This window comes from Bufo gargarizans, unplaced genomic scaffold (genome assembly GCF_014858855.1).
Source record: "Bufo gargarizans isolate SCDJY-AF-19 unplaced genomic scaffold, ASM1485885v1 original_scaffold_962_pilon, whole genome shotgun sequence".
NCBI classification, from domain to species: Eukaryota; Metazoa; Chordata; class Amphibia; order Anura; family Bufonidae; genus Bufo; species Bufo gargarizans.
The window spans coordinates 70,082-96,112 of NW_025334773.1; the positions used below are offsets into that span (position 1 = coordinate 70,082).

Consider the following 26,031-nt stretch of genomic DNA (forward strand, 5'->3'; position numbering starts at 1 on the left):
TCATGAACAGAATGTCAGAACTACAGTGAAGACTGACATCTACATAGGAAGTTGACAACTAACAATAGTCGGAATGATACGACTGACATTTCAAATAATAATTACATCAGTTACATCGTACAATTTCTGACAACAGAATGGTGGGTATAATAAGTGTACAGGCGCCAGCACAGCAGGTATAATAAGTGTACAGGCGCCAGCACAGCAGGTATAATAAGTGTACAGGCGGCAGCACAGCAGGTATAATAAGTGTACAGGCGGCAGCACAGCAGGTATAATAAGTGTACAGGCAGCAGCACAGCAGGTATAATAAGTGTACAGGCAGCAGCACAGCAGGTATAATAAGTGTACAGGCGGCAGCACAGCAGGTATAATAAGTGTACAGGCGGCAGCACAGCTGGTATAATAAGTGTACAGGTGGCAGCACAGTAGGTATAATACTTGTACAGGCAGCAGTACAGCAGGTATAATAAGTGTACAGGCAGTAGCACAGCAGGTATAATAAGTGTACAGGCGGCAGCACAGCAGGTATAATAAGTGTACAGGTGGCAGCACAGTAGGTATAATAAGTGTACAGGCGCCAGTACAGCAGGAATAAGTGTACAGGCGCCAGTACAGCAGGTATAATAAGTGTACAGGCGCCAGTACAGCAGGTATAATAAGTGTACAAGCGCCAGTACAGCAGGTATAATAAGTGTACAGGTGCCAGCACAGCAGGTATAATAAGTGTACAGGCGGCAGCACAGCAGGTATAATAAGTGTACAGAAGGCAGCACAGCAGATATAATAAGTGTACAGGCGGCAGTACAGCAGGTATAATAAGTGTACAGGCAACAGCACAGCAGGTATAATAAGTGTACAGGCAGCAGCACAGCAGGTATAATAAGTGTACAGGCAGCAGCACAGGAGGTATAATAAGTGTACCGGCAGCAGCACAGCAGGTATAATAAGTGTACAGGTGGCAGCACAGTAGGTATAATATGTGTACAGGCAGCAGCACAGGAGGTATAATAAGTGTACAGGCAGCAGCACAGCAGGTATAATAAGTGTACAGGCAGCAGCACAGGAGGTATAATAAGTGTACAGGCAGCAGCACAGCAGGTATAATAAGTGTACAGGCAGCAGCACAGCAGGTATAATAAGTGTACAGGTGGCAGCACAGTAGGTATAATACGTGTACAGGTGGCAGCACAGAAGGTATAATAAGTGTACAGGCAGCAGCACAGCAGGTATAATAAGTGTACAGGCGGCAGCACAGCAGGTATAATAAGTGTACAGGCGGCAGCACAGTAGGTATAATAAGTGTACAGGTGGTAGCACAGTAGGTATAATATGTGTACAGGTGGCAGCACAGCAGGTATAATAAGTGTACAGGTGGCAGCACAGTAGGTATAATACGTGTACAGGTGGCAGCACAGCAGGTATAATTAGTGTACAGGCAGCAGCACAGCAGGTATAATAAGTGTACAGGCGGCAGAACAGCAGGTATAATAAGTGTACAGGCGGCAGAACAGCAGGTATAATAAGTGTACAGGCGGCAGCACAGCAGGTATAATAAGTGTACAGGTGGCAGCACAGCAGGTATAATAAGTGTACAGGCAGTAGCACAGCAGGTATAATAAGTTTACAGTAGGCAGTACAGCAGGTATAATAAGTGTACAGGCGCCAGTACAGCAGGAATAAGTGTACAGGCGCCAGTACAGCAGGTATAATAAGTGTACAGGCGCCAGCACAGCAGGTATAATAAGTGTACAGACGGCAGCACAGGAGGTATAATAAGTGTACAGGCGCCAGCACAGCAGGTAAAACAAGTGTACAGGCATCACAGTGGGTATATTAGTTGTACAGTAGGCAGTACAGCAGGTATAAAATTACAGGCGGCAGCACAGCAGGTATAATAAGTGTACAGGTGGCAGTACAGCAGGTATAATAAGTGTACAGGCATCACAGTGGGTATAATAAGTGTACAGGCGGCAGCACAGCAGGTATAATAAGTGTACAGTAGGCAGTACAGCAGGTATAATAAGTGTAAAGGTGGCAGCACAGCAGGTATAATAAGTGTACAGGCGCCAGCACAGCAGGTATAATAAGTGTACAGACGGCAGCACAGGAGGTATAATAAGTGTACAGGCGCCAGCACAGCAGGTAAAACAAGTGTACAGACGGCAGCACAGGAGGTATAATAAGTGTACAGGCGCCAGCACAGCAGGTAAAACAAGTGTACAGGCATCACAGTGGGTATATTAGTTGTACAGTAGGCAGTACAGCAGGTATAATAAGTGTAAAGGTGGCAGCACAGCAGGTATAATAAGTGTACAGGCGCCAGCACAGCAGGTATAATAAGTGTACAGACGGCAGCACAGGAGGTATAATAAGTGTACAGGCGCCAGCACAGCAGGTAAAACAAGTGTACAGGCATCACAGTGGGTATATTAGTTGTACAGTAGGCAGTACAGCAGGTATAAAATTACAGGCGGCAGCACAGCAGGTATAATAAGTGTACAGTAGGCAGTACAGCAGGTATAATAAGTGTACAGTAGGCAGTACAGCAGGTATAATAAGTGTACAGGCATCACAGTGGGTATAATAAGTGTACAGTAGGCAGTACAGCAGGTATAATAAGTGTAAAGGTGGCAGCACAGCAGGTATAATAAGTGTACAGGTGGCAGCACAGTGGGTATATTAGTTGTACAGTATGCAGTACAGCGGGTATAATAAATTACAAGCGGCAGCACAGCGGGTATAATAAGTGTACAGTAGGCAGTACAGCAGGTATAATAAGTGCACAGGCGCCAGCACAGCAGGTATAAGTGTAAAGGTGGCAGCACAGTGGGTATATTAGTTGTACAGTAGGCAGTACAGCGGGTATAATAAATTACAGGTGGCAGCACAGCGGGTATAATAAGTGTAAAGGTGGCAGCACAGCAGGTATAAGTGTAAAGGTGGCAGCACAGTGGGTATATTAGTTGTACAGTAGGCAGTACAGCGGGTATAATAAATTACAGGCGGCAGCACAGCGGGTATAATAAGTGTACAGGCATCACAGTGGGTATAAACAGTTCATGATCCACATCCTCCATCTGAATTACTGGAGGAATTCAGAGATTTACGGTCGCTCATGGACTGTTTATTACATTAGAATTTGCTGCTGCGCAGATGTCGGGGGCTTTGCTCGCAGGACACTCGGCCATCGTCAGCCGTTTCCTGAACATCAGCCGCGTTGTAGGAACATCTTGTCCCTGGTCTGTTTTAGCTGTAATATGGAGATGTCAGTGCTCATAAACTATCTGACGGATGCCATTTCAGTGTCCACAGGGGGCGCTATCGTAATCTGGGTGACCCGCGCTCCTCACCATGTATCTAGTCTTGTTATTTCATTCATGAACCAGGAGGCTCAGGATAAACTCAGCTATATATCCCTTCCAGATGCTGCATGCAGAGCAGTTAATTACGGGAAGACACAGCGGCTATAAATGATATGTCCATCATACAGAACGATCCGTGCATGGCCAGGTCTGTAGATGACATGGACACATGCACAGTGACAACACTTCCAGTATAGAACACCATATGGTATCATAGCTGTAAGAGACAAGGATACATGCCATGAAATTCCATACAGCACAATACATATTACACCATCATATGCCATGTACCAGATTATACTATTATATACTGACTATATGACACCATGTCACACCATAACACATCATACAACACCATATTACATTATTTTACAACATATGACACTATATTCCATAATATACAACATGATATTGTATTACACCATCATATACCTTAAAGGGACACTGACAGGCCCGATAAACATATTTTGTTATTCCTATGCAGTCATAGGTCTATTAAAGTGTATTCCAATCACATAAGAGAACCCCCTGTCCGCATTGTAAACCATGTAAAAACAACCTTATAATCATCTGTCAATCACCTTCCTTTATGCCCAAGGGGCGGTTTTACTCCTACCTTTGTGCCCAGTCGCTTCCTAGCGCCGCCCAGCTCATTATTATTACTATTATTATTATTACTATTCAGCATCATTATCACACAGCGGTAACTCATATACAGTAGTACCATGCTGAACCATGATGCTATATAACCCCATATTTACCTCAATATAACATTGGACACCACTTTACAGAATGGCATGCCATGTAATATCACCATTATACTATATTAAACTGCGCTAAAACATATGACACCGCACTGCAAAATGATAACATATATCACCATTTTAGACCACTTTACACCATATAACACTATATTACATGATGACATACCGTATGATACTGTATGTCATGTATTCCACATTACATTGTAATGTACAATATTACATAATTTTACCCCATCATCTACAATCCAGCAACATATTTTATCATTACACAACATCACACCACAGGTTATGAACATATTATACCATTATATACCATATAACTCCATATTAGACTATTATATACCATATAAAGTAACTCTATATTCTATCATTATATACCATATAACTCCATATTCTACCATTCTACACCATATCAAACTATATCACAGCATATTATACCATTATATACCATATCACAGCATATTATACCATCATGTACCATATAACACCATATTATACCATCATGTACCATATCACACCATATTATACCTTTATATACCATACAATTCCATATTATACCTTTATATACCATATCACAGCCTATTATACCTTTATATACCATATCACAGCATATTATACCTTTATATACCATATCACAGCCTATTATACCTTTATATACCATATCACGCCATATTATACCATTATATACCATAATACACCATATTATACCATCATGTACCATATCACACCATATTATACCTTTATATACCATATCACACCATATCATACCTTTATATACCATATCACACCATATTATACCTTTATATACCATATCACACCATATCATACCTTTATATACCATATCACAGCATATTATACCTTTATATACCATATCACGCCATATTATACCATTATATACCATAATACACCATATTATACCATCATGTACCATATCACACCATATTATACCTTTATATACCATATCACACCATATCATACCTTTATATACCATATCACACCATATTATACCTTTATATACCATATCACACCATATCATACCTTTATATACCATATCACACCATATTATACCTTTATATACCATATCACACCATATCATACCTTTATATACCATATCACAGCATATTATACCTTTATATACCATATCACACCATATTATACCATTATATACCATAATACACCATATTATACCATCATGTACCATATCACACCATATTATACCTTTATATACCATATAACCTTTATATTATACCATTATATACCATTACATGAAAATACAGACAAATAATTTGAAGAACCTAATATAAGATTCTGGACAATGACCGGTCACACAGGAGCGAGCAGGTAAGTCCTCCGTGCGGTATATTATCCACAGACGTGCACTCTTCGGCTGTTTTCGTACCTCCCATAGGTATACATGGAGCTGGACACGTGCATGCTCAGCCATCACTCCACACAAGCCCTCCCCACTCCATGATAGGAACAGGGTCCCCATTGTACAGATTTGTGGGGTCCCAGCTGTTAGACCCTTCACCTTTCCCCTTTCTCAATGTAGGAAAACTCATTTACAGAGCTCCACCACATCAGAATGAAATCTTTGGGTGTCCCTTGGATACGTCGTGTGCAGCTACATCCACAAGATCCCACCTCACCTCCATTCACTATGACGTCCAGACACAACTGGAAGTGGAATCAGTGGCACCGATTATGTCCGGTTACCCTAATATCACTCCTGACCAGTCCGCCACACACATGGCGACTACCATTGGTCTGCTACCATTCTGTCCCCCCGGCCTTCAGACTCCGGCCGCAGGCTACAACCATTGACACAGATTGGACAGATATCTGTATGTGCTGAATCCACCTGATAGAGAATGGAGTGTATGGGGAGTAAAATATGGAGACCCTCAGGATGGACTCAAATCTGATCAACTAAAAATGCATGAATGGAGCTACCGTCTGAGAGCTGGTAAAAGAAGGGTTAATGGGCATTAAAGATCATGAAAAGTCCTCCATTGTCAGAAGATACAACAGAGAGAGCAGCAGATCCTGGAGAGCCACCTCCAGCAGAGGACACCAGGGTCTTCAGCCAAGGAATGTCAGGGCCAACAATGTATCCATCTGTCACCATTACCTCAAACTGCAACAATGTATCAAACATCACACAACAGACTGTCCATGAAGGAGAAGAGCCAGGGCAGAACAATCACTCCCATCAATCTGACACAACCTAAGTTGTAGACAAAGCATGTACAACAAACGTGAGACAAACATGGAGAAAAGTCTGGAAAGGGATGCTTGGTCATCTGGAGGGGGAGCTGGGTGCTCTGGAGGGGGTTGCTGGGTGCTCTGGGGGGATGCTGGATGCTATGGAGGGGGGTGCTGGGTGCTCTGGAGGGGGGTGTTGGGTGCTCTTTAGGGAAATGCTGGGTGCTCTGGAGGGGGATGCTGGGTGCTCTGGAGGGGGGTGCTGGGTGCTCTGGGCGGGATGCTGGGTGCTCTGGGGGGGCTGGGTGCTCTGGGGGGGGTGCTCTTTAGGGAAATGCTGGGTGCTCTGGAGGGGGATGCTGGGTGCTCTGGAGGGGGGTGCTGGGTGCTCTGGGGGGGATGATGGGTGCTCTGGAGGGGGATGATGGGTGCTCTGGAGGGGGATGCTGGGTGCTCTGAAGGGGGGGCTGGGTGCTCTGGGGGGGTGCTGGGTGCTCTGGGGGGGGATGCTGGGTGCTCTGGGGGGGGCTGGGTGCTCTGGGGGGGGTGCTCTTTAGGGAAATGCTGGGTGCTCTGGAGGGGGATGCTGGGTGCTCTGGAGGGGGGTGCTGGGTGCTCTGGAGGGGGGTGCTTGGTGCTCTGGGATGGATGATGGGTGCTCTGGAGGGGGATGCTGGATGCTCTGGAGGGGGATGCTGGGTGCTCTGGAGGGGGATGCTGGGTGCTCTGGAGGGGGATGCTGGGTGTTCTGGAGGGGCATGCTGGGTGTTCTGTAGGGGGGTGCTGGGTGCTCTGGAGGGGGATGCTGGATGCTCTGGAGAGGGGTGTGGGGTGCTCTGGAGGGGGTGCTGGGTGCTCTGGAGGAGTTATCTGTGTGCTCTGGAGGGGGGCGCTGGGTGCTCTGGAGGGGGATGCTGGATTCTCTGGAAGAGGGGTTCGGGGTGCTCTGGATAAGGGATGCTAGGTGCTCTGAAGGGGGTGCTGGGTGCTCTGGGGGGATGATGGGTGCTCTGGGGAGGGATGCTGGGTGCTCTGGGGGGGATGCTGGGTGCTCTGGAGGGGGAGCTGGGAGCTCTGGAGGGGGTGCTGGGTGCTCTGGAGGAGGAGGCTGGGTGCTCTGGAGGGGGAGGCTGGGTGCTCTGGAGGGGGAGGCTGGGTGCTCTGGAGGGGGAGGCTAGGTGCTCTGGAGGGGGAGGCTAGGTGCTCTGGAGGGGGATGCTAGGTGCTCTGGAGGGGGATGCTAGGTGCTCTGGAGGGGGATGCTGGGTGCTCTGGAGGGGGAGGCTGGGTGCTCTGGAGGAGGAGGCTGGGTGCTCTGGAGGGGGAGGCTGGGTGCTCTGGAGGGGGATGCTAGGTGCTCTGGAGGGGGATGCTGGGTGCTCTGGAGGGGGATGCTGGGTGCTCTGGAGGGGGATGCTGGGTGTTCTGGAGGGGGATGCTGGGTGCTCTGGAGGGGGATGCTGGGTGCTCTGGAGGGGGATGCTGGGTGTTCTGGAGGGGCATGCTGGGTGTTCTGTAGGGGGGTGCTGGGTGCTCTGGAGGGGGTGCTGGGTGCTCTGGGGGGGATGCTGGGTGCTCTGGAGGGGGATGCTCGGTGTTCTGGAGGGGGATGCTCGGTGCTCTGGAGGGGGATGCTCGGTGCTCTGGAAAGGGAAGCTGGGTGCTCTGGAGGGGGGTGCTCTGGAGGGGGGTGCTGGGTGTTCTGGAGGGGGTGCTGGGTGCTCTGGAGGGGGGTGCTGGGTGCTCTGGAGGGGGATGCTGGGTGCTCTGGAGGGGGATGCTTGGTGTTCTGGAGGGGGGTGCTGGGTGCTCTGGAGGGGGATGCTGGATGCTCTGGAGAGGGGCGCGGGGTGCTCTGGAGGGGGTGCTGGGTGCTCTGGAGGAGGATGCTGGGTGCTCTGGAGGGGGACTCTGGGTGCTCTAGAGGGGGACGCTGGGTGCTCTGGAGGGGGATGCTGGATGCTCTGAAAGAGGGGTTCGGGGTGCTCTGGATAAGGGATGCTGGGTGCTCTGAAGGGGGTGCTGGGTGCTCTGGGGGGATGATGGGTGCTCTGGAGGGGGATGCTGGGTGCTTTGGGGGGGATGCTGGGTGCTCTGGAGGGGGAGCTGGGTGCTCTGGAGAGGGGTGCTGGGTGCTCTTTAGGGAAATGCTGGGTGCTCTGGAGGGGGATGCTTAGTGCTCTAGAGGGGGATGCTGGGTGCTCTGGAGGGGGTGCTGGGTGCTCTGGAGGGGGGTGCTGGGTGCTGTAGAGGGGGTGCTGGGTGCTCTGGAGGGGGATGCTGGGTGCTCTGGAGGAGGGATGCTGGGTGCTCTGGAGGGGGGTGCTGGGTGCTCTGGAGGGGGATGCTGGGTGCTCTGGGGGGGATGCTGGGTGCTCTGGAGGGGGTGCTGGGTGTTCTAGGGGGATGATGGGTGCTCTGGAGGGGGATGATGGGTGCTCTGGAGGGGGATGATGGGTGCTCTGGAGGGGGATGATGGGTGCTCTGGAGGGGGATGCTCGGTGCTCTGGATAGGGAAGCTGGGTGCTCTGGAGGGGGTGCTGGGTGCTCTGGAGGAGGATGCTGGGTGCTCTGGAGGGGGACTCTGGGTGCTCTAGAGGGGGACGCTGGGTGCTCTGGAGGGGGATGCTGGATGCTCTGAAAGAGGGGTTCGGGGTGCTCTGGATAAGGGATGCTGGGTGCTCTGAAGGGGGTGCTGGGTGCTCTGGGGGGATGATGGGTGCTCTGGAGGGGGATGCTGGGTGCTTTGGGGGGGATGCTGGGTGCTCTGGAGGGGGAGCTGGGTGCTCTGGAGAGGGGTGCTGGGTGCTCTTTAGGGAAATGCTGGGTGCTCTGGAGGGGGATGCTTAGTGCTCTAGAGGGGGATGCTGGGTGCTCTGGAGGGGGTGCTGGGTGCTCTGGAGGGGGGTGCTGGGTGCTGTAGAGGGGGTGCTGGGTGCTCTGGAGGGGGATGCTGGGTGCTCTGGAGGAGGGATGCTGGGTGCTCTGGAGGGGGGTGCTGGGTGCTCTGGAGGGGGATGATGGGTGCTCTGGAGGGGGATGCTGGGTGCTCTGGGGGGGATGCTGGGTGCTCTGGAGGGGGTGCTGGGTGTTCTAGGGGGATGATGGGTGCTCTGGAGGGGGATGCTGGGTGCTCTGGGGGGATGCTGGGTGCTCTGGAGGGGGGAGCTGGGTGCTCTGGAGGGGGGTGCTGGGTGCACTTTAGGGAAATGCTGGGTGCTCTGGAGGGGGTGCTCTGGAGGTGATGCTGGGTGCTCTGGAGGGGGATGCTGGGTGTTCTAGAGGGGGGTGCTGGGTGCTCTGGAGGGGGATGCTGGATGCTCTGGAGAGGGGTGCGGGGTGCTCTGGAGGGGGTGCTGGGTGCTCTGGAGGGGGACTCTGGGTGCTCTAGAGGGGGACGCTGGGTGCTCTGGGTGCTCTGGAGAGGGATGCTGGATGCTCTGAAAGAGGGGTTCGGGGTGCTCTGGATAAGGGATGCTGGGTGCTCTGAAGGGGGTGCTGGGTGCTCTGGGGCGATCATGGGTGCTCTGGAGGGGGATGCTGGGTGCTTTGGGGGGATGCTGGGTGCTCTGGAGGGGGAGCTGGGTGCTCTGGAGAGGGGTGCTGGGTGCTCTTTAGGGAAATGCTGGGTGCTCTGGAGGGGGATGCTGGGTGCTCTAGAGGGGGATGCTGGGTGCTCTGGAGGGGGTGCTGGGTGCTCTGGAGGGGGGTTCTGGGTGCTGTAGAGGGGGTGCTGGGTGCTCTGGAGGGGGATGCTGGGTGCTCTGGAGGAGGGATGCTGGGTGCTCTGGAGGGGGGTGCTGGGTGCTTTGGGGGGATGCTGGGTGCTCTGGAGGGGGAGCTGGGTGCTCTGGAGAGGGGTGCTGGGTGCTCTTTAGGGAAATGCTGGGTGCTCTGGAGGGGGATGCTGGGTGCTGTAGAGGGGGATGCTGGGTGCTCTGGAGGGGGTGCTGGGTGCTCTGGAGGGGGGTGCTGGGTGCTGTAGAGGGGGTGCTGGGTACTCTGGAGGGGGATGCTGGGTGCTCTGGAGGAGGGATGCTGGGTGCTCTGGAGGGGGGTGCTGGGTGCTCTGGAGGGGGATGCTGGGTGCTCTGGAGGAGGGATGCTGGGTGCTCTGGAGGGGGATTCTGGTTACTCTGGAGGGGGTGCTGGGTGCTCTGGAGGGGGATGCTGGGTGCTGTAGAGGGGGTGCTGGGTGCTCTGGAGGGGGAGCTGGGTGCTCTGCAGGGGGATGCTGTGTGCTCTGGAGGGAGTACTGGGTGCTCTGGAGGGGGATGCTGGGTGCTCTGGAGGGAGTGCTGGGTCCTTTATGATGCCCCTCTTACCTTCACCTCCCCACAGTCACTTCCCCGCAGCTCAGCATAGTGGATGGAACTGCAGCTCTGGAGGCTTCTGCTTTGGAAAAACTCAAAAAACCCACAGAGCGAATTGAGAGGAAAACTAGAAAAGTGAGAGAGTGCAGCAGCGCCTGCCAGGCTGCCCGGATCCAGCGCCTGCCCCTCCTCCAGCCCTGAAACCTGAGCCTGCCAAGAGTCCACAGAGGTGCAGCCGGGGGACAAGTCCTTCACTGCTGCCAGCCAAGCCCTCCCTGCCCCAGACTGCAAGTACATGTAGTACTACACACTGCACTCACTGCTCCCCACCACTACTGACACACTGCATTCACTGCTCCACAACACTAATGACACTGCACTCACTGCTCCCCAACACTACTGACACACTGAACTGCTCCCCAACACTACTGACACACTGAACTGCTCCCCAACATTACTGACACACTGCACTTACTGCTCCCTAACATTACTGACACACTGCACTTACTGCTCCCTAACATCACTGACACACTGCACTGCTCCCCAACACTACTGACACACTGAACTGCTCCCCAACATTACTGACACACTGCACTCACTGCTCCCCAACATTACTGACACACTGCACTCACTGCTCCCCAACATTACTGACACACTGCACTCACTGCTCCCCAACATCACTGACACACTGCACTGCTCCCCAACACTACTGACACACTGAACTGCTCCCCAACATTACTGACACACTGCACTCACTGCTCCCCAACATTACTGACACACTGCACTTCTCCCCAACATTACTGACACACTGCACTCACTGCCCCCCTACATTACTGACACACTGCACTGCTCCCCAACATACTGACACACTGCATTCACTGCTCCACAACACTAATGACACTGCACTCACTGCTCCCCAACACTATTGACACACTGAACTGCTCCCCAACATTACTGACACACTGCACTCACTGCTCCCCAACATTACTGACACACTGCACCCCAACATTACTGACACACTGCACTCACTGCTCCCCAACATTACTGACACACTGCACTGCTCCCCAACATTACTGACACACTGCGCTCACTGCCCCCCTACATTACTGACACACTGCGCTAACTGCTCCCCAACACCACTGACACACTGCACTCACTGCTCCCCAACTTTACTGACACACTGCACTCACTGCCCCCTACATTACTGACACACTGCACTCACTGCTCCCCAACAGCACTGACACACTGCACTGCTCCCCAACATTACTGACACACTGCACTCACTATTCCCCAACATTACTGACACACTGCACTTACTGCTCCACAACACTAATGACACTGCACTCACTGCTCCCCAACACTACTGACACTGCACTCACTTCCCCAACATTACTGACATACTGAACTGCTCCCTAACCTTACTGACACACTGCACTCACTGTTCCCCGACATTACTGACACACTGCTCTCCAACATTACTAACACACTGCACTCACTGCTCCCCAACATCACTGACACACTGCACTCACTGCTCACTGCTCCACAACATTACTAACACACTGCACTGCTCCCCAACATCGCTGACACACTGCACTCACTGCTCCCCAACATCACTGACACACTGCACTCACTGATCCCCAACATCACTGACACACTGCACTCACTGATCCCCAACATCACTGACACACTGCAATCACTGCTCCCCAACATCACTGATACACTGAAAACTGTACTGCACTGCTCCCCACCACTATTAACACACTGCAGACTGCACTGCTATCCAAAACTACTGATACACTGCACTGCTCCCCAATGCTACAGACACCCTGCACTACTCTCTAACATTACTGACATAAAGCACTGCTCCCTAACACTACTAACTCACTGCAGACTGCACTGCTACCCAAGATTAGTACACTGGGAACTACACCCCCCCGACTCATCATCAGTTTAGGGGCTTATGCACACGACCATGCCTTTTTTTGTGGTCTGCAAATTGCGGAACGGAACAGGAGGCCTATTATAGAGATGCCTATTCTTGTCCGCAAAATGGACAAGAATAGGACATGTTTCATAATTTTTGCGGGGTCACGGAACAGAGCAACGGATGCGGACAGCACACAGAGTTTTTTTTTGCGGACCCATTGGAATTAATGGTTCCGAATACAGACTATATACGGAATCAAAATACCGTCCGTATACGGAACGCCAAAAACGTTTGTGTGCATGAGCCTTAACAGTCACAGATCTCCATAGTGTGAGGTCTTGAACAGAGAGCATCCTGTCCGGCTGCTGTTACAGTAAAGAATCCTCATACTAAGTTAAAGCCCTGCTATGAATGACTACCACCTGGATTGTACTTACCTCTGATATATTTATACATATAATCATATCAAAAATACTCTGCTGCCATGATTACAGGTGGATCTGGCCACCACACAGCCCACTTCAATGGGGGTCCCAGAAATTGGGGGACACCTGCTGCCCCTGGGAATCAGGTCACCCTTTCCCCCAGCAGTGGCATCACTGCATCCACATGCTCGGGATGCGGACACAGCGGACGCGGATACAGAGGACACCTATACAGCGGACGCAGATACAGAGGACACCTATACAGCGGACGCAGATACAGAGGACACCTATACAGCGGACGCGGATACAGAGAACACCTATACAGCGGACGCGGATACAGAGGACACCTATACAGCGGACGCAGATACAGAGGACACCTATACAGCGGACGCAGATACAGAGGACACCTATACAGCGGACGCGGATACAGAGAACACCTATACAGCGGACGCGGATACAGAGGACACCTATACAGCGGTCGCAGATACAGAGGACACCTATACAGCGGACGCGGATACAGAGGACACCTATACAGCGGACGCGGATACAGAGGACACCTATACAGCGGACGCGGATACAGAGGACACCTATACAGCGGACGTGGATACAGAGGACACCTATACAGCGGACGCAGATACAGAGGACACCAAAACAGCGGACACCTATACAGCAGAGGCGGATACAGAGGACTCCTATGCAGAGGACGCGGATACAGAGGACTCCTATGCAGAGGACGCGGATACAGAGGACACCTATACAGCAGACACCTAAACAGCAGACGCGGATACAGAGGACACCTATACAGTGGACGCAGATACAGAGGACACCTATACAGCGGACGTGGATACAGAGGACACCTATACAGAAGATACAGAGGACACCTAAACAGCGGACACCTATACAGCAGAGGCGGATACAGAGGGCGCCTATACAGCGGAGGCGGATACAGAGTACACCTTTAAAGTGGACACCTATACAGCAGACGTGGCTACAGAGGACACATAAACAGCGAACACCTATACAGTGGACGCGGATACAGAGGACACCTATACAGCAGACGTGGATACAGAAGACACCTATACAGAGGAGGTGGATACAGAGGACACCTATAAAGTGGACACCTGTACAGCAGACGTGTATACAGAGGACACCTATACAGTGGACACGGATACAGAGGACACCTATACAGAGGACGCGGATACAGAGGACACCTATACAGCGGACGTGGATACAGAGGACACCTATACAGCTGACGCGGGTACAGAGGACACCTATACAGCAGACGTGGATACAGAGGACACCTATACAATGGACACGGGTACAGAGGGCACCTATACAGCAGACGTGGGTACAGAGGACACCTATGCAGCGGAAGCGGATATAGAGGACACCTATAAGGAGAACACCTATACAGCGGACGCGGATACAGAGGACACCTATACAGCGGATGCGGATACAGAGGACACCTATACAGCGGACGTGGATACAGAGGACACCTATACAGCAGACGCGGATACACAGGGCACCTATACAACGGACGCGGGTACAGAGGACACTTATACAGCAGATGCGGATACAGAGGACACCTGTACAGCGGAAGCGGATACAAAGGACACCTATACAGCAGACCCGGATACAGAGGACACCTATACAATGGACACGGGTACAGAGGGCACCTATACAGCAGACATGGGTACAGAGGACACCTATACAGCGGACGCGAATACAGAGGACACCTATACAGCGGACGTGGATACAGAGGACACCTATACAGCGGACGTGGATACAGAGGACACCTATACAGCAGACGCTGATACACAGGGCACCTATACAACGGACGCGGGTACAGAGGACACCTATACAGCAGGCGCAGATACAGAGGACACCTATACAGAGGAGACATACACAGTATAGGTGGATACAGAGGACACCTATAAGGTGGACACCTATACAGCAGATGTGGGTACAGAGGACACTTATACAGCGCACGCAGATACAGAGGACACCCATACAGCGGGCGCGGATACAGAGGACACCTATACAATGGACACGGGTACAGAGGGCACCTATACAGCAGACGTGGGTACAGAGTACACCTATACAGCAGACATGGGTACAGAGGACACCTATGTAGCGGAAGCGGATACAGAGGACACCTATAAGGAGAACACCTATACAGCGGACGCGGATACAGAGGACACCTATACAGCGGACGCAGATACAGAGGACACCTATACAGCGGTCGCGGATACAGAGGACACCTATACAGCGGACGTGGATACAGAGGACACCTATACTGCAGACGCGGATACACAGGGCACCTATACAACGGACGCGGGTACGGAGGACACCTATACAGCAGACGTGGGTACAGAGGACACTTATACAGCAGATGCGGATACAGAGGACACCTATACAGCAGATGCGGATACAGAGGACACCTATACAGCAGATGCGGATACAGAGGACACCTATACAGCAGATGCGGATACAGAGAACACCTATACAGCGGAAGCGGATACAAAGGACACCTATACAGCAGATGCGGATACAGAGGACACCTATACAGCGGACGCGGATACAGAGGACACATAAACAGCGGAACCTATACAGCATACATGAGTACAGAGGGCACCTATACAGCGGGCACGGATACAGAGGACACCTATACAGCGGAGGCGGATACAGAGGACACCTATAAAGAGGACACCTAGACAGCGGACGCGGATATAGAGGACACCTATATAGCGGACGCGGATACAGAGGACACCTATACAGCGGACGCGGATACAGAGGACACATAAACAGTGGACACCTATACAGCAGACGTGGGTACAGAGGACACCTATACAGCGGAGGCGGATGCAGAGGACACCTATAAAGAGGACACCTAGACAGCGGACGCGGATACAGAGGACACCTATATAGCGGACGCGGATACAGAGGACACCTATACAGCGGACGCGGATACAGAGGACACATAAACAGTGGACACCTATACAGCAGACGTGGGTACAGAGGACACCTAGACAGCGGACGCGGATACAGAGGACACCTATATAGCGGACGCGGATACAGAGGACACCTATACAACGGACGCAGATACAGAGGACACCTATACAGAGGATGCGGGTACAGAGGGCACTTATACAGCGGAGGCGGATACAGCGGACGTGGATACAGAAGACGCGGATACAGAGGACACCTATACAACGGACGCAGATACAGAGGACACCCATACAGCGGAGGCGGATACAGCGGACGTGGATACAGAGGACACTTATAGAGAGGACGCGGATACAGAGGACACCTATACAGCGGACGCGGATACAGAGGACACCTATACAGTGGACACGGATACAGAGGACACCTATACAGTGGACACGGATACAGAGGACACCTATACAGTGGACACGGATACAGAGGACACCTATACAGCGGACACGGATACAGAGGACACCTATACAGCGGACACGGATACAGAGGACACCTATACAGTGGACACGGATACAGAGGTCACCTATACAGTGGACACGGATACAGAGGACACCTATACAGCGGACACGGATACAGAGGACACCTATATAGCGGACGCAGATACACAGGACACCTATACAGCAGAAGCTGCCTGCTGCTCTTAGCCGTGAGACAGACCAGAGCCGATCTACACTGAGAGATCCATTCTGTTCATCATGGGAACGGGGCCAGGTGAGTACTCATGCTGGAGACACTAAGGCCCCTTTCACACGGGCGAGTTTTCCACGCGGGTGCAATGCGCGAGGTGAACGCATTGTACCCACACTGAATCTGGACCCATTCACTTCAATGGTCCGCAGGTCCCGGGTGTCGGACCCTCACCAATCAGATACTGATGAACTATCCTGAGAATAGGTAATCGGTATACAAAAGTCAGAAGGCCCCTTTAATAAGTGGACACCCAGTATATACCGTCCTGTGGGCGACGCTGGAAATCCTTACGGACGTTATATTCCAGGCAGGACGTCGTCCCATCAAGCCTTATCTTGACCTTGACTTAAGGCGAAGTCCTGAGTAAATACGGCCTAATCACTGTGTAATTAACTTTCTAACACTGTGCCTTGAACGCTCAGGACCTCCTCTTGCTTTCAGTGAATGGGAATGTTCGCAGTTTACATTCAGAGGCTAAAAACCAGCACAGGAGCAGCATGTGGATGCCAATGACGAATGCTTCCAGTTACTGACAGCAAGCAGAGACAGTAGAAAGTTGCACAGCGAGGAGCTGTGTTAACACGTGGTTTATGCCCTCTCTCGGTACAGGTCGTTGCATTCTGGGACATGTAGTGCTTTATCACATGTTGTACTGGGGGATGATGTAAGAGAAGAACTTCATCTCTCATAATTCGATGCAGCAGCTAGACCGCGCGTTTTGGAAAAAAAATAAAAATGCAATGAGTGAAACAAGCCTTAGGGGCTATGAACTCAGTGCTGAACGATTTTGAGAGCAGCTCTGGAAGTGACTGGAGTATAAGATATGATGTAACAGGAGAACCATGACTGCAGCTCTGGATGTGACTGGAGAGGAAGACAGAATAGTAAGTGGCAGCATACTTTAAATGGACACTCGGCACAACATAAGCCGCGTCAACGTTTTCTGCAGCTGAAACACCAGAATTGTGATTGCAGCTCTCGGTGTGACTGGAGCACAGGAGCAGCTTAGCAGTAAGGGCTCATGCACACAAAGGTATTTTATTTCCCTGTCCGTTCTGTTTTATTGCGGACCGTATGCGGAACCATTTATTTCAATGGGTATAGCCGTATTTCTGTTTCGCAAAAAAATAGAACATGTCCTATTATTGCCCGCAATTAGGGGCCAGCTGCTCCGTTCCGCAAAATACAGAATGCACACGGACGTTATCCGTATTTTTGGAGGACCGCAAAATACATACGGTCGCGTACATGAGCTCTAAAGCAATGTGGCTCAGCGACTGTATCCGTCCGCTGTTTTGCCTCCTGTGGCTGGCATCACACAGTCCTTTTTGGAGTTTTTGTAGCATTTTGCCCCCCAGCACTGGCAGCCCCCGCCGCCCATGTTCTCTGCCCCTAGTAGTGTGGTCCCCGGGAGCGTCTTGTACTGATTACAGGCCACTGGCAGCACAGCAGATGTCTGCCCGCTGACCGTGGTTGGGCCGATCACATTTCACAGCTGGCAGTGAAGCCTGGAAACAGTAGAGCGGTGGGCACAGCCTCCATTTACCAAGGAATGCCAAGGGTAGATGAAGGCAATGCCAGGGAGGAAAAGCAGATAAATACTCCAGATAAAAACATTTACTGAAAACGCTGATAACATCAGAGATCCTTCTCCTGGAAGACGTGTGTAAGAAGGCGCCTGGGGTTATCGGTGGGGTTCTCATCCACAGTAAGATCTGACCCACCTAATAATGCTGGGTATAATACAGATAGTAATGACAGTGATCAGGCGCCGCCGGATCCTGCTCACACACAACCACAATATTCACAAGTCTTTCATGTTAAATTACTGTATCCCGAGGCCAAGCACATTAGAGACAGAAGTCCGCCAACGTCATCTCTACAGCACCTGGAGGAGACGAGCGCTGACAGATCACTGATATCCCTATCACCCCCCCCACAAATCACAGGAGAAGAAAGAACCAACACCTGCCCTGTCACCGGCAAGAGGAAGAGGTTCACATACTTATTAACAGACTGAAAACCACTTTGTTCCATCCTGCCAGCTACTAATGAGGAATAATGAAGGAATATAATGCTATATAACTACTATAATACTGCTCCTATGTACAAGAATATAACTACTATAATACTGCTCCTATGTACAAGAATATAACTACTATAATACTGCTCCTATGTATAAGAGTATAACTACTATAATACTGCTCCTATGTACAAGAATATAACTACTATAATACTGCCTCCTATATACAAGAATATAACTACTATAATACTGCCTCCTATGTACAAGAATATAACTACTATAATACTGCTCCTATGTACAAGAATATAACTACTATAATACTGCTCCTATGTACAAGAATATAACTACTATAATACTGCTCTTATGTACAAGGATATAACTACTATAATACTGCCCCTATGTACAAGAATATATCTACTATAATACTGCTCCTATGTACAAGACTATAACTACTATAATACTGCTCCTATGTACAAGAATATAACTACTATAATACTGCTCCTATGTACAAGACTATAACTACTATAATACTGCCTCCTATGTACAAGAATATAGATACTATAATACTGCCTCCTATGTACAAGAATATAGATACTATAATACTGCTCCTATGTACAAGAATATAACTACTATAATACTGCTCCTATGTACAAGAATATAACTACTATAATACTGCCTCCTATGTACAAGAATATACCTACTATAATACTGCTCCTATGTACAAGAATATAACTACTATAATACTGCTCCTTTGTACAAGAATATAACTACTATAATACTGCCTCCTATGTACAAGAATATAACTACTATAATACTGCTCCTATGTACAGGAATATAACTACTATAATACTGCTCCTATGTACAAGAATATAACTACTATAATACTGCTCCTATGTACAGGAATATAACTACTATAATACTGCTCCTATGTACAAGAATATAACTACTATAATACTGCTCTTATGTACAAGGATATAACTACTATAATACTGCCCCTATGTACAAGAATATATCTACTATAATACTGCTCCTATGTACAAGAATATATCTACTATAATACTGCTCCTATGTACAAGAATATAACTACTATAATACTGCTCCTATGTACAGGAATATAACTACTATAATACTGCTCCTATGTACAAGAACATAACTACTATAATACTGCTTTTATGTACAAGAATATAACTACTATAATACTGCCTCCTATGTACAAGAATATAACTACTATAATACTGCTCCTATGTACAAGAATATAACTACTATAATACTGCCTCCTATGTACAAGAATATAACTACTATAATACTGCTCCTATGGATAAGAATATAACTACTATAATACTGCTCCTATGTACAGGAATATAACTGCTATAATACTGCTCCTATGTACAAGAATATAACTACTATAATACTGCTCCTATGTACAAGACTATAACTACTATAATACTGCCTCCTATGTACAAGAATATAGATACTATAATACTGCCTCCTATGTACAAGAATATAGATACTATAATACTGCTCCTATGTACAAGAATATAACTACTATAATACTGCTCCTATGTACAAGAATATAACTACTATAATACTGCCTCCTATGTACAAGAATATACCTACTATAATACTGCTCCTATGTACAAGAATATAACTACTATAATACTGCTCCTATGTACAAGAATATAACTACTATAATACTGCCTCCTATGTACAAGAATATAACTACTATAATACTGCTCCTATGTACAGGAATATAACTACTATAATACTGCCTCCTATGTACAAGAATATAACTACTATAATACTGCTCCTATGTACAGGAATATTACTACTATAATACTGCCTCCTATGTACAAGAATATAACTACTATAATACTGCCTCCTATGTACAAGAATATACCTACTATAATACTGCTCCTATGTACAAGAATATAACTACTATAATACTGCTCCTATGTACAAGAATATAACTACTATAATACTGCCTCCTATGTACAAGAATATAACTACTATAATACTGCTCCTATGTACAGGAATATAACTACTATAATACTGCCTCCTATGTACAAGAATATAACTACTATAATACTGCTCCTATGTACAGGAATATTACTACTATAATACTGCTCCAGTATATAATGGTATGACTACCATTCCTCTCCCTGCTGGTTAGTTTTCTGATGATGTTTGGGGAGGCGGTGTGTACATTGGGGTCGGTATAGTAGTAAGCTGTAATAATATCTTCCACTATCGTGGTGCAGCTATTGAACGGTACAATATGAACGGTACAGGCGGTGGACTCGGTCTTTATCCTGTCCCCAGCTTGGAGCGGATGGTAAGCTCCTCAGAATCTTACAGTAACCAGGATCTTTTCTGCCAAAGAATGTACAAAGCAGAACATCTTGCGGTGGTTAATCATTGTGCCAAGTACTTGGCTGCGGCCCCCCAGCCCGGAAGACTCGGAGGCCCCATGCTGTCATCATGGCTGTTCTGTAGGGTTTGGCTCCGCCATGGCACGGGCACAGAGCCCTGGGGGTGGCCCTTCTTAGCACCTCCATATTTCATAGGATGAATGGCACAGAGCTGCCCCCCCTCCTGCTCCTCGTTAACAGATTTACGGACTTTGGATGGTAATTGGGGAAGGACGATGTGGTAACCATATTAATAGTCTCTTGGCTGCGGCGTGGAGCTGGCAATGGCCGACGTCTCCTGTGAATAAACACTGGGCGAAACAGCAGCAAGAGATGGTGAAGGATCAGCAAACAGACACGGTGACCACCGCCATGTGGTGCCACTTATCTGCCGCACTCACCCCTAGCTAAAATGTAAAGTATCTCACAGCAGCACAGAGTATTTCCAGAGAGGGGCACTGATCATGGGGGAGGTCACGGGAGAGGAGTGTGCTGAGTCTGTGGAAGGTTCAGAGACTAACTTACTAAAGGAGCAGGGTACTCAGCAGCACAGAGTATTTCAGGAGTGTGCTGACCCTGTGGAAGGTCAGAGACTTACTGAAAGAGCAGGGTACTCAGCAGCACAGAGTATTTCAGGAGAGAAGTGTGCTGACCCTGTGGAAGATCAGAGAGTAACTTACTAAAGGAGCAGGGTACTCAGCAGCACAGAGTATTTGAGGAGAGGAGTGTGCTGATCTTGTGGGAGATCACAGGAGAGGAGTGTGCTGATTTTGTGGAAGGTCAGAGACTCAGGGTAACTTACTAAAGAAACAGGGTCCCCAGCAGCACAGAGTATTTCAGAAGTGCAGTGTGGTGATCTTGTAGAAAGTCACAGTCTTGGTGTAACATACTGGAAGGAGTATGGTCCCCAGCAGCACAGAGTATTTCAGCAGAGGATTGTGCTGATCTTGTGGAAAGTCACGGTCCCAGTGTAACATAGTGGAAGGAGCAGGGTCCCCAGCAGCACAAAGTATTTCAGGAGAGGGGCACTGATCTTGTGGGAGGACACTGGACAGGAGTGTGCTGATCTAGTGGGAGGTCCCAGTCAGAGTGTTACGTAATGGAAGGAGCAGGGTCTCCAGCAGCACAGAGGATTTCAGAAGAGGGGCAATGATCTTGTGGGAGGTCATAGGAGAGCAGTGTGCTGATCTTGTGGAAGGTCAGAGACTGAGAGTAACTTTCTAAAGGAGCAGAGTCCTCAGCAGCACAGAGTATTTCAGGATCGGAGTGTGCTGATCTTGGGGAGGAGGGGGGCGGTCAGGGACATGTCCATGAACATCCGCAGTCTCCATGTCTGAGGTTCGGGGCTGCAGCGGTTCTGTCATTTTCCTTATACTAAAAATACTGAACCATCGGAAGTCCTTCCCGACGTTGGCTCACCCTAACCCCCGGGTGACCTGGGCTGGGTTACGCTGATTCTGCTGGGCTCGCAGAGGCCTGGCGTCTGGTGGACGCAGAGAGGAGACATGGCTGCTGGGCATGCCGGCTTATCGCACAGCGTCCAGAGACGGATAATTGGGAGCAGCGGCCGGAGCCCGGACTGCGCTGTAATAAATATTGGAAGGCGCCGTGCATCCGTGTATCGGCCAAGTCTCCAGTGATGTATGGAGTCACGTGACCGGAGCACATAAGTCACTCTAGTCACATTCAAAGCTGCATAAAAATAAAAAAATATTTCAACTCTGGGACCTCCAGTGATGATGAGACCATGACCCTCCATTCACAGTGGCTGTGGTCGAGCATGTGCGCTGCTGCCCCATTCACAGGGGACAAATGACCCCCAAAACCTATTGGAACCCTGCAGCTGGACTCACATACTTGTCACGTATCCTGCGGCTTCTGGGTAAACAGAGTCCAGATTGTGCGTGTCGTGGACAATAACTTGAGCTGTAATACCGCCTCATTCCTCGTACTGAATATTCTCCAAGAACTTAACTAACATGACACGCATAATAAAGCAGCAGATTGGGTCAATATCTCCTCCATGTCTGCATGAGATAATCCACACTGTGCCTGGTAACCAGCTACAACCACAGATCTGAACACACATCGTCCTATCTCATCCGCTGCATCCAATCCGCCCCGGGGTAGATTAACATTCAGAAGATAATAAATACCAGAAAATAATCCGGAGGCAAACAGGTCCCCAAGAGAAGTGACAGCTGCTTATCACAAGTCATTCATCCCCAGACAAAGAGAAGGAAAACCGATCCCTATAAATCCAAATAGCATCGTCATATCAATAAGAAAAAAGAGATCTGCACAATAAACCAACGTCAAAGAGAAGCCACTGCACCAAATATTAATTACTATAATACTGCCTCCAATGTAGAAAAATATAACTACTATAATACTGCTCCTGTGTACAAGAATATAACTGCTATAATACTGCTCCTGTGTACAAGAATATAACTACTATAATACTGCTCCTATGTACAAGACTATAACCACTATAATACTGCTCCTATGTACAAGAATCTAACTACTATAATACTGCCTCCTATGTACAAGAATATAACTACTATAATACTGCTCCTATGTACAAGAATATAACTACTATAATACTGCTCCTATGTACAAGAATATAACTACTATAATACTGCTCCTATGTACAAGAATATAACTACTATAATACTGCTCCTATGTACAAGAATATAACTACTATAATACTACAACTATGTACAAGAATATAACTACTATAATACTGCTCCTATGTACAAGAATATATCTGCTATAATACTGCTCCTATATACAGGAATATAACTACTATAATACTGCTCCTATGTACAAGAATATAACTACTATAATACTGCCTCCTATGTACAAGAATATAACTACTATAGTACTGCTCCTATGTACAAGAATATAACTACTATAATACTGCTCCTATGTACAAGAATATAACTACTATAATACTGCTCCTATGTACAAGAATATAACTACTATAATACTGCTCCTATGTACAAGAATATAACTACTATAATACTGCCTCCTATGTACAACAATTTAACTACTATAATACTGCTCCTATGTACAAGAATATAACTACTATAATACTGCTCCTATGTACAAGAATATAACTACTATAATACTGATCCTATGTACAAGAATATAACAACTATAATACTGCTCCTATGTACAAGAATATAACTACTATAATACTGCCTCCTATGTACAAGATTATAACTACTATAATACTGCTCCTATGTACAAGAATATAACTACTATAATACTGATCCTATGTACAAGAATATAACTACTATAATGCTGCCTCCTATGTACAGGAATATAACTACTATAATACTGCTCCTGTGTACAAGAATATAACTACTATAATACTGCTACTGTGTACAAGAATATAACTACTATAATACTGCCTCCTATGTACAAGAATATAACTACTATAATACTGCTCCTATGTACAAGAATATAACTACTATAATACTGTCTCCTATGTACAAGAATATTGTAACGGACCGTTTCAGCAGACAAGGGGTTAAAATCCGTTTAGGCGATATGCCCCTTTCTGAGAGACAGGCACAGCTACTGCAGAACACCAAACTCCTGAACTGGATACAAAGTAGCACTCCAAACTGGAACCTCGCGAATAGCTGCTAGCAGACGAACAGGAAAAGCATACAATCAGCTTACACTCCTGGCAATCAGTCTCTAACAGCATACAGGGAATCCCCCCAATAACGAGACAAGGCTCCGTGTTGAGGGTCAAGCAGTGGTCTGACTGTACTTCAGGTACAGCCTCTTTTATTCATAAAAAACAAACATAGCACTGTCCACAGGGTTTTGACATCCAACCAATCAATATCTTACAACACACACAATGCAAGTACAGCAACCAATCGTTCACGCCCCCTAGAGGACCAGAAGAGAGACTGCGACACAGAACAGATACAACACATCCCCACAATGCATCATTGTTTCCTCCTCTCTGTCCCGGAGACAACCGAGGGCAATCAAATTATCTCTCAGGACAAAGGGAGATCGCCAATACACATGTGGAGACAACAGGACAGACATCACCATTTAAACACACAATGGGACAATGGCACAATGGGATAATAGAAACACACCCAGCATATTCCTCCCCTCTGTCTATCCACTCAACTATCTCCCAAGCTGACAAGTTACACTTATTATAAATTGTTACAACTTTGTGAGGTTACATTGTCCATACATATAACTTACATCAATTTAAACAGTATAACTTGGGGACAAACCTATCCAAAATTCCCTGGAATAGGTTCAGGGGTTTAAAAGTTAGTATGGGCCATAATCCTGAGGCAAGAGGCGTTTAAACAGGCCTCTACAAAACCCAGTGGCGAGGTTGGTTTCGCCACACATCTCCCCCCCCCAGGGAAGACTAACCAGATACCTGACCTCACGCCGGTCGGTACCTGAGTTAGTCTGGCAGCCCACCCACAACCCAATACTGGACCTGTTGAATTTAGTAGCCTGTCTCTATCCAGTGAATCCACCAAGATTATATTGGTAGCTGGTACTCCCGGTCTCTGTGTTGCTCCCTGGCTTGGAGTGGAGGTTGCTTTGTGGGCAGGTATCAGCGGTACTCTGCCCTGGTGCCAGCGTTACCATGGAAGAAGCCTGGTTGGAGCCTGGTTGTTGGAGGGGGAGACCGACTGTCTCCGCTCCCAATACAGTGTCCTGCTGCTGGGGAAAGGAGACTGGGCTCTCTATTCCCTGTGGGACACTCTGCCGCTGGGGGACAGGACTGACTGTCTCTGCCCCCTGCAACTCCGCCTGCCGCTGGGGAATGGAGACTGGGCTCCCAATTCCCAATAAATCACACGGCCGCTGGGGAATGGAGACTGGGCTCCCAATTCCTGACACATCACTCGGCCG

General features: G+C 48.5%; 1 protein-coding gene across 2 annotated transcripts in view; it reads right to left on the bottom strand.

Moving 5' to 3' along the window:
- The window catches only part of IL11RA (interleukin 11 receptor subunit alpha), a 91,445-nt gene that overhangs the window by 39,775 nt on the left and 25,639 nt on the right, over positions 1 to 26,031 (bottom strand). Inside the window, exon 1 of one of the 2 annotated variants that reach the window (XM_044275199.1) lies at positions 10,660 to 10,829. The exons of the other annotated variant lie outside the window; for it this stretch is intronic. The gene's annotated coding sequence lies outside the window, so the exon portion shown is untranslated. Of the gene's footprint in view, positions 1 to 10,659; positions 10,830 to 26,031 lie in introns of those variants that run through there. 2 annotated transcript variants of the gene reach the window in all.